Source organism: Pteropus vampyrus, unplaced genomic scaffold, assembly GCF_000151845.1.
Source record: "Pteropus vampyrus isolate Shadow unplaced genomic scaffold, Pvam_2.0 Scaffold16, whole genome shotgun sequence".
NCBI lineage: Eukaryota > Metazoa > Chordata > Mammalia > Chiroptera > Pteropodidae > Pteropus > Pteropus vampyrus.
The window spans coordinates 6,600,569-6,609,368 of NW_011888797.1; the positions used below are offsets into that span (position 1 = coordinate 6,600,569).

Genomic DNA, 8,800 nt, shown 5'->3' on the forward strand with positions numbered 1-8,800 from the left:
GGATAACCCAGAGGTGAGAGTGAAAGTCAAGGCAGACCTTCAGAAAGGTCGTTAGAGCAGGACACTAGGGAGATGTTAAGGGGCTGAACTAAGGAGAAACCTACAGGGATGGAAAAAATGTATAAGAGAACTTAGGAATGAAGAAATCTAAAGACTTGGTAAATGTTTGAAATCTGGGACGTGGTTCTATAGTGTAGTGGTTAGCATGTCTGCTTTACACACAAAAGGTCCTGGGTTCGCACCCCCAATAGAGCCATGGTCCATGGTCTACAGCCATGCCACCCTGAACAAGACTGATGTCTGATCTTGGAAACTAAGCAGGGTCGGGCCTGGTTAGTACTTGGATGGGAGACCACCTAGGAAGACCAGGTGCTGTAGCATAAAAAAGAAAAGAAAAGAAAAGAAATCTGGGTTTAAGAAAGAAAGAAAAATCAAAAATGACTATGATTTCCAAGAAGAAATAAAAAGTCATTTCAAGCTCTCCTTGTGAAGTGTACTTCTATTCCCAACATGCTATTTGGCTTGATATCTGGCTGTCTTAATAATACTTAATGCTGGTGAAGGCATGGTGCAATTGGCACTTACGTGTATTACTTGGGGCACAATCTTTAGAAAACTAATTTGGCAATACATGTCAAAAGCCATTTCAGAAGTGGTTCTTACTCCGATCCAGTGCTTCAACTTTTAGGAATCCATCCTCAGATTAATACAGATTTCACAGAAGCTACGTATATGTTGATATCCACGAACCTCACATTATCATCATCATCATCATCATCATCTTACAATAACCCCCAAGTGAAAGCAACTTGAATGTCCCTGAATAATGGAATAGTTTAATAAACCATGCCATTGACCCTTAAAAAAATATTTTTAAAGATGTGTTGTAGGGCTTCATGATGTAAGGAGGTACCCTTAGGTATTTAAAATATAATTTGACAAAAATTACATTTATATGCAACAATTAGGAAATTATAGGCCCATTGCAAAAGTGAGATCCACTCATAGAAGGGTCTCGTTGCATAGACTTTTTAATCATACTTTGCTCCAGCTACCCAGACATAGAGCCGGCCTGACTGTCATCACTGAAACTGGTGATGGCTGTTGGATAGAATGGATTGGAGACAGTATCTTCTATCCACTTTGATAAGAATATTATTCCATCCAGACTGGAGGAATGGGCGCAGGTGGTGTCATAGTACTGCCTCCGGACTTCTCAGGCTATAAGATCAGAAATGATAGTGTCCAGGAGAGAGAGATGTGGATATTCACCAGGAGGAAGCCAACCCAGGAAGCAGTAACAGCCTTAGGAATCAAATTGGAACAAACACCCAAAGGAGTTAACTGCAAAATGAAAACAGCCCTTTCTCTTGGTGCATTTATGTTCATAAAGCTCTTCCATTTTCTTTATCTCTTCACAACAGTCCTTTGAGGGAGGCTGGCCAGGTATCACTGGCCATACTTCGTAGAGGAAGAAACAGGCATGGTTGGACAGAGCAATTTGCTTCAACAAGGACGAGGGGAGAAAAGTCACTGTCACGTTATTAGCCACATGCACTTTTTCCAGGACTGCACTAGGAGCTTTTAAATAAAAGCTTGCCTCACATCGTTCGTTTTTCACAATCACCCTGAGCTGTTGATAGGTCCCTTTTATAGATGAGGAAAGAGGCTCAGAGAGACGGAATCAGTGGCCAAGACCACACAGCTTGTGAGAGGCGCAGTCAGGATTCGAACTGAGAGCTGCCTGACTCCAGAGCCTGCTGGGGGTCATTGTTGCATAATAACACTATACATCTGAGTCGGGGGCCTCTGTGGCCGAGGAATCAACCTGCCTCCAAGACCAAAGATAAGAAGAAGACCAGCTCTCCAAGGTTCATTCACTCATTCATCACTCAGGCGCATAGCTCCTTAACCCCTTGCCTTAGCACCTTGGTTGTCCTGTGGATGAGAGCAGGTCTACACTCCCTGTCTTCAAGCTCTGTTCTTCACGTCCGCTCACAATGTTAATAAATAGCAGGGAATGTGGTCCCGGAAGTGTGCAGTTTCCTTTTAAATGCTTTCGTTCTGTCTTTCACTCATTCACTCATGTATTCATTCAACAAACATTATGAGCCAAACATTCTCTTTGTACCAGACCCTGAGCTAAGAACGGTCACTGCTGGTTAAATGGAGCCCAGTTCTTGCCCCCACAGAGCTGTCAGTGTTAATGATAAAGCACTTCATCCAGGAATGGGATAGAGCCGTGGTGCTAGCCTGTTGGCATCCAGGGGCCTTGGGGAGAGAGGGTGGTAAAAAGGAGCCATTCTCTGAGGAGAATTTACATAGTTCTGTTTCTGAAGACCTTGAATGAGAATTTAGATTTTGAGAATGGAAAGACTCTCTTCCCACCCTGCCCCTTTCCTGTTATGCTTCATGTTCACCTCCATCGACTGAAACCTCCTAATGATCATTTATGGACCCCACACTATTTTCTCATCTGAAAAATGAGGGTGATGCTGCCAACCCAAGTGTGGCCTGTGCTTATCCTCTCTCTGTCCTACAGATGGGGAAGCTGAGGACCAGAGAGACGCGAGTGCTTTGCCCAGGGTGTCCCCTGGGAAGGTGGAGAGAATGGCAGGATGGCCCTTCCAGGCCCCAAAGCTGGCCCCTTCCCCGCCGTACCCCATTATCTCTCTTAACACCAGTGGCACAGGCGCCATTGTCCACAAACGCAGAGAAAGAAACTTCAGCCAGGCCCACACCTCTTCCCACTTTGGTGTCCTGTGCCCAAGCCCTAGACTGTCCCCTTCCCCTCTGCTTGATGTCCTCTCTTCATCCTCCCCCCTGAGAGGTCTGCCCGCTCCTTCTAGAGGAGGCCAACCAACCACACTCAGCACAACCAAAGGAAAACAGGGTTGTGGTTTAAACAAGCACATTTTGGGGCAGCCACAGGGAAGAACCTTGTGCTGACTTCCCTGCTTATTTGTTAGCTCTGTGCCCTCGGGCAACCACTTGTTTTCCTAGGAGATAACCTGGCGGCCTCCAGCTGCTGCTGCAGAGTGAGCTCAGTGCCCAGAAGGAACCCTGGGCTAATGAGTGTCACCCGGAGTCAGTGTTTAGTTAGTATTGTTTTCCCAGTGCTGCTATTAGGATCAGAATATTAGACAAACAGGAAGCATGTTAACCCCCAGGGCTGGAGAGATGAGCAGAGCTTCCCCAGGGCCAAGCCATATAGAAGAGAGTCCTCTTCCATCATAATAGGACACAGAGGGAAAAAGCGAAGCTGCAGCCCAGAGGAGTCACCTGGGGACTTAGCCAGCTCTCAGAGAAAGACCGGGAGTGGATTGGCCTTTCCCTGCCGAGCCTTGGCCCTGTCCCTTCACTGTGACGGACCGGGGGAGCTGTCATGCAGAGGGACATGGTGTGGAACATGGAAGGTCCTGTGAGGCAGGGCGTCCCCGATGGGAAGTCAGGCCAGAGCTTGGAGGCGGGTGCCTGAGGACACTTGCAAGCAGTATTTTCCCAGTAAGCAGAACCTGCACCCATCAGCAGAGCGGCTCAGCCTCAGGACAGCTCCTCCTTTCTGGGGAAGGAAAGGGGTCTGGCGTTTCTTGAAAACCTACCTACGCCTAGTATCTTTCTGTACGTGTTATGGGTCAAATGGTCTTCCTCCCCCGAAGTCCTGACCCCCAGAACCTCAGACGGACACCTTGTCTGGAACTAGGGTCATTGCAGATGTAATTAGTTAAGATGAGGTCACACAGGAGCAGGGTAATTTAGACGCAGACACACGTGCGCCCAGGGAGAACGCCATGGGACGATGAAGGCAGAGGTCGGGTGAGGCTTCTCCACGCCAAGGAAACCAGCAGAAGCTAGGGGCGAGGCCTGGGACAGCTTCTCTGTCACGGCACTCAGAAGGAACCAGCCCTGCCAGCGCTTTGACCTCAAGCATCCAGCCTCAAGAACTGAGGCAATAAATGTCTGTTGTTGAAGCCACTGAGTTTGTGGTACTTTGTCATGGCAACTGTAGGAAACTGAAATAGTATGTTACCCTCTTAGACCTCACAACAAGCCTGCAAAGGGAGGTATTACTATCCACACTTTACAGACGGAGGAATCGAGGCTCAGATTGATCAGGTGACTTGTCCAAAGCCACACAGTAAGCAAGAAAAGAGGGCACGGCGGGCCCTGCTCTGTCCAGCTCCAAGCGCACAGACAATGTGGGTTGCACATGAGCACAGCATCTTGGGTCTTGGTTGGAAGCAAAAGAGAGCCGAGAAGCACTGTGAGATTCCCTGGGAAAATGCTAGGCAGCTGGGACTCTAGGCCTACAGACTGCGTCCTGCCAGGTCCCTCAGTAAGGGGGGCTGGGACAGAAAAGTCAGGACTAGCCCAGAGGATATTGAGCTGAGTCACTGGTGAGGAGTCTGGAAAAAGTCAAGGATAAGGAGCCAACCAGAAATCAGAGGGAGCCCCTCAGCCAGCTGACCAAAGGCCAGGGGCCAGAGGCTTCTCTGGCCTGAGCTGGGTGTGGCCAGGAAGTCAGGTGACCCCAGCTCTAAGGCTTGGCCTTGCAGGAGCCAGGAGCCAAGAGGGCATTGGAGTGTCCACCAGACGCCTGAGTAAATCTGCCTCTGGCTCTCTTTCACGTTCTCCTGTGGGTTTTCAAAGCCTGGGCCTCTCCCGCACTGTTCTAAATACCGGGTTATTCCCAGCAGGGCCCCCTCTTCTCCTTGCCACCTCTCTAGGGCTCCAGTAGCTGTCCCCAGGCAGCACCTCCCCTTCCTGCCGAGCTCCTTTCCTCTGCAGCTCCCGCTCCCTTTCCTGTACCCAGCAGATCAGGGGAGCTCCTCTCTCCTACAGCAGGGCCCCGAGGGTCATTCTTAATCAAAGCATGGAAAGATGGCATCGCAGTCCCCTGGAGCCTGCAAAACAGGACTTTTAACTCCGCCTCCTGCCAGGGGATTGTGGGGGGGGACTCTGGGGAGCTGTCGCTAACGGGGGAAATGCAGAGGTAGAGAACAGGCTGGTTGTCGCTTCTCAGGACCCAAGGGAAGGCAGGGGGTGGCCAGGACCTCTCTCTGGAGTGTCTGCACTTCTAGCTGTCCTCAAGAAGGCCACCTCTCCGTTGGTGACTGGGAAGGGGGAGTGGAAGGGTGACGTGACATGTTTTGCAGGCAGCAGAGCCAAATAGCACTTGGGGTTTAATTACATTTTGCCTTAGCCATTGCCTCCTTCTGGACCAGGCTTAGGAGAAAGCCAGGCTCACTGGCTCAGCCACGCTGTGGTATTCCTCTGTTTGTGTGCTCTGCAGGTATACCAGACTCAAGGCAGGCAGCAATGGAGGACTCAGGGACCCGGCCAGACCCCCACGTGCTTGGAGTGATGGCCAAGGAGGCCAGCCCCAGATGGTGGAGGGCCTGCAGGAGGCCTGCTTCTGCCTACTCCTGTGTGCTAGTTGTAGGCCTTGGCCTGGGTATGACTAAAACAGGGGGGCAGTCATCCTTGGACCCCCCATCCCTGACAGGGTCCAGAGAGTCATCAAAGTGGCTAGAACTGGCTGCCCCCCTCAATTATCACCTCCCAAGGCTCCACCACGGTCACCTCTCAGGGGCTCTGCTCTGTGAATACCCCCTGGACTTGGGGGAGTCCCTTCCTGTCTTCAGCTGGTATTTGAGGCATCAGCTCCTAACGTCCACTTCCCACTGGGTAAGCCAGGCAGCTTCTCACCGTGCCTGACACAGTCTTTTACAAGCACCCGGGTCCTGGGGCTCTGGGTTCCAGGGCCGCTTCGCTCAGGTCCCATAACTCTTCCCTGCCTCTGTGTTCTCATCTGTAGAATGGAGATAATAACAGTAGCTACTTCTTTGGTTATCGTGAAGCTTAAACGAGATAAAACTCAAAGTATTTAGAATAGCGCCTAGTAAATACTAAATGAAAGCTAACTGTAAGATGACGATGACGAGGAGGATGGATGGCTCTGTTCCCACAATGCTGCCACTGTCACTCCTACTGCTATTATTACTGCTCTGACTATCGATGCCATGAGTACTGCAGCTACTGTTTGTGCTGGTTCTAAAACCACCATTAGGAGAGACATCTCCCCCCCAGGATGTGCGTAGCAGTTACAGTTTATAAAGCTTGGGATACTTCACTGGCTCCCCACTGGACTTCTAAAATGTTGATGTGGTGATCAAGGGTTTACCCGCTAGAGTTCTGCCTCCCACCTTATCCCCAGGCACAGCCTGCTGCCCTGCACGTCCGCCAGGACGCACCCCTCTAACCTACTTCCCACCTCTAGCCAGACCAGATCCTTCTTCCTTTTTTATTAACTCCTTCCCTTTTTAAAAATCACGCGTTCCTAAAGACTCAGCTCAAATGTCATCTGTTTGATGAAGTCTTCCTTGGCTGGGGAGAGATGAAAATGGAAAATAGGCAGTCAGGTTTTGATCAGAAGTGAGGACTTGGGCATCCAGGAGGCAGTAAAAACTCCCGATTAGATGCTGAGAACTGGACTGGGAGAGAAGCCAAAATTAGCATCTGAAACAACCAAATCTGCCTCTGAGTGTCTAAGATGAATTCTGCTGAGCACCTTATAATAAGAAACACGGGTTATTGAGTGTCTCGTGTGTACCAGGTACTCTTCAGGTGTGGGTACACACACAACAACCCTATGCTATTCCTATCACCCCACTTTATGGATGAGGACGCTTAGGCACAAAGAGATTCATTCATTTGTCAAGAGAGTTAATAGAGTTAATAGGTGACAAAGCCTGGATTTAAACCCAGCAGTCTGGCTCCAAAGCCCACGCGCCTAACCACTGTTCTGTCTTACAGGATCACATTATCCTTTCTATTTCCCTTACCCCTCTAACATCTTCCCTTCATTCTGCTTAATCCAACCCTTGCCCCTAGTCATGAACTGAGGGTGGTGGGGACCAAGTCATCCTCTACTCATTAATTTATTAATTTAGCAAATATTTCATGCCCACCACCTGAATATATAAAATGTGTGAGTACATGGCAAGTACTCTGGACAGTGCCTGGCACATAGTGGGCGTTAGCTTGCACCATCACCATCATCACCATCTGCTTCTTCATCAGCATCATCAGCAACAGCAGCAGCAACATCACGTCCCCTGCACAGAATCTGGCACTAAGAATATTTTTGGTGAATATTTTGTTGAATAATGGATGACAAGGCATTTTTCAAAATCACTCGCATTGCTAGGAGGGACAGCTTTTCACTGTCAGAAGATCGATATTCTGATTCTCTGAGTCCCCAGAGAAGCCATTTGCCACCCACCTCCATCCCCCAGGATGCATCCTCCCTTCTTCTGGAAGTGGGTCTTTCCCACCTGCTGAGCAGAAGTGAATCCCCCTCCTCACACCAGAACACGGAGCCTGGCCCCTCTCAGTAAGGCCCTCTGCTTTCTATCTGCGTCGGAAGGGCCTTGAATCTGAAGCACATCCTCGAAACAGAAGACAGTCTCCAAGCAGAAACAGAAAGCAAAGGAGGCTGGGGCCATGAGGAGAGCAGCACCAGCCACAAGATCACTTCTTCAAGGGACTACAAGGAATGAATGCCAAGAGTGTTTCTGAAAATAAAATGCTAGAAACAGCGATCTAGCGGCAGAGAGAAGTGTCTGGAAGAACTGAGGAAGAAAGCTATGAAAAATGGCATCTCGCCATCTCTGTCTCTGCATTAAACACTGGAATTCACCCACAGGGAAAAAGGCAAAGGCTGAAGAGAGGCATGCTGACTGCAAGCAGATCCTAAGTTTTAAAGTGAAACGAGATGTCTGGATTTCTAGAAAGAAAAGTGATGTTCATTTCACAATGAGTCCCGCAGGCCCCCAGCACCCTGAGGAGCTGTGTAAGGCTCAGCCTAATTATAGGGAGCATTAGTTTCCTGTGGCTGCTGTAACAGATTACCACAAACTGAGGGGCCTAGAACAACGTAAATTTGTTCTCTTATAATTCTGGAAGTCCGAGTCCCAAATGAATCTCATAGAGCCAAAATCTAGTGTCAGCAGAGCTGTGTAGCTTTCTGGTGGCTCGAGGGGAGAATCAAGCCCTTTCCTTGCCTTTTCCAGCTTCTCGAGGCTGCCCCCATTCCTTGGCTCATGGGCTCTTTCCGTCATCAAGGTCAGCTATGGCCTGTCAGGTCTTTCTCATCACACTCCATCACTCCAACACTGAGTCTTCTGCCTTCCCTTCTTCCATTTAAAGGAGCTTGTGGTTACACGGGGCCCACCCAGGTGATCCAGGATCATCTCCTTATCTTAAAGGCAGCTGATGAGCAACTTTAATTTCACCTGTTACCTAAATTCCTTTCTCCCTTGCCATGTAACTTAACAAGGGATTAGGATGTGGGCATCCTGGGGGATCATTATTTTGCCTAACACACAGCGTTAAGAACTTAGTATTGCATTCTGATTCTTTCAAAACTGGTAACTCCTGCCGGGAACTGGAAGTGCTTTTCCATTATCCAGAAATGGAGTTAAATCAAATTAGTGTGACCTCAAGTGAGTTATTTAGCCTCTCTGGTTAAACATTTGTTTTCTCATTTCTAAGATAAAGGGGTTAGCTGTAAACTTTTGTAAGAGGGACCATGGCTTCACCACCTCACGCCCAGGGTCTGGCACATAGTGTAGGTACTCAGGAAGTGTTTGTTCTCAGTAGGGAGGGGCTGAATTTGTGGCATCTAACCCTTCCCAGATTTCAACGTCTGTGATTTCATGACTCACTGGTTCTAAATAACAGACCATCAACTTTCAAACTGGATATTCCTATCTGTTGAGAAACTTCTCCCAGGCAA

General features: G+C 49.0%; 1 protein-coding gene and 1 pseudogene across 2 annotated transcripts in view; both read left to right on the forward strand.

Moving 5' to 3' along the window:
• Positions 1-8,800, forward strand: part of BTBD11 (BTB domain containing 11) — a 354,686-nt gene that overhangs the window by 223,462 nt on the left and 122,424 nt on the right. The gene's annotated exons all lie outside the window — the stretch shown is intronic.
• LOC111736054 lies at positions 266-381 on the forward strand (annotated as a pseudogene).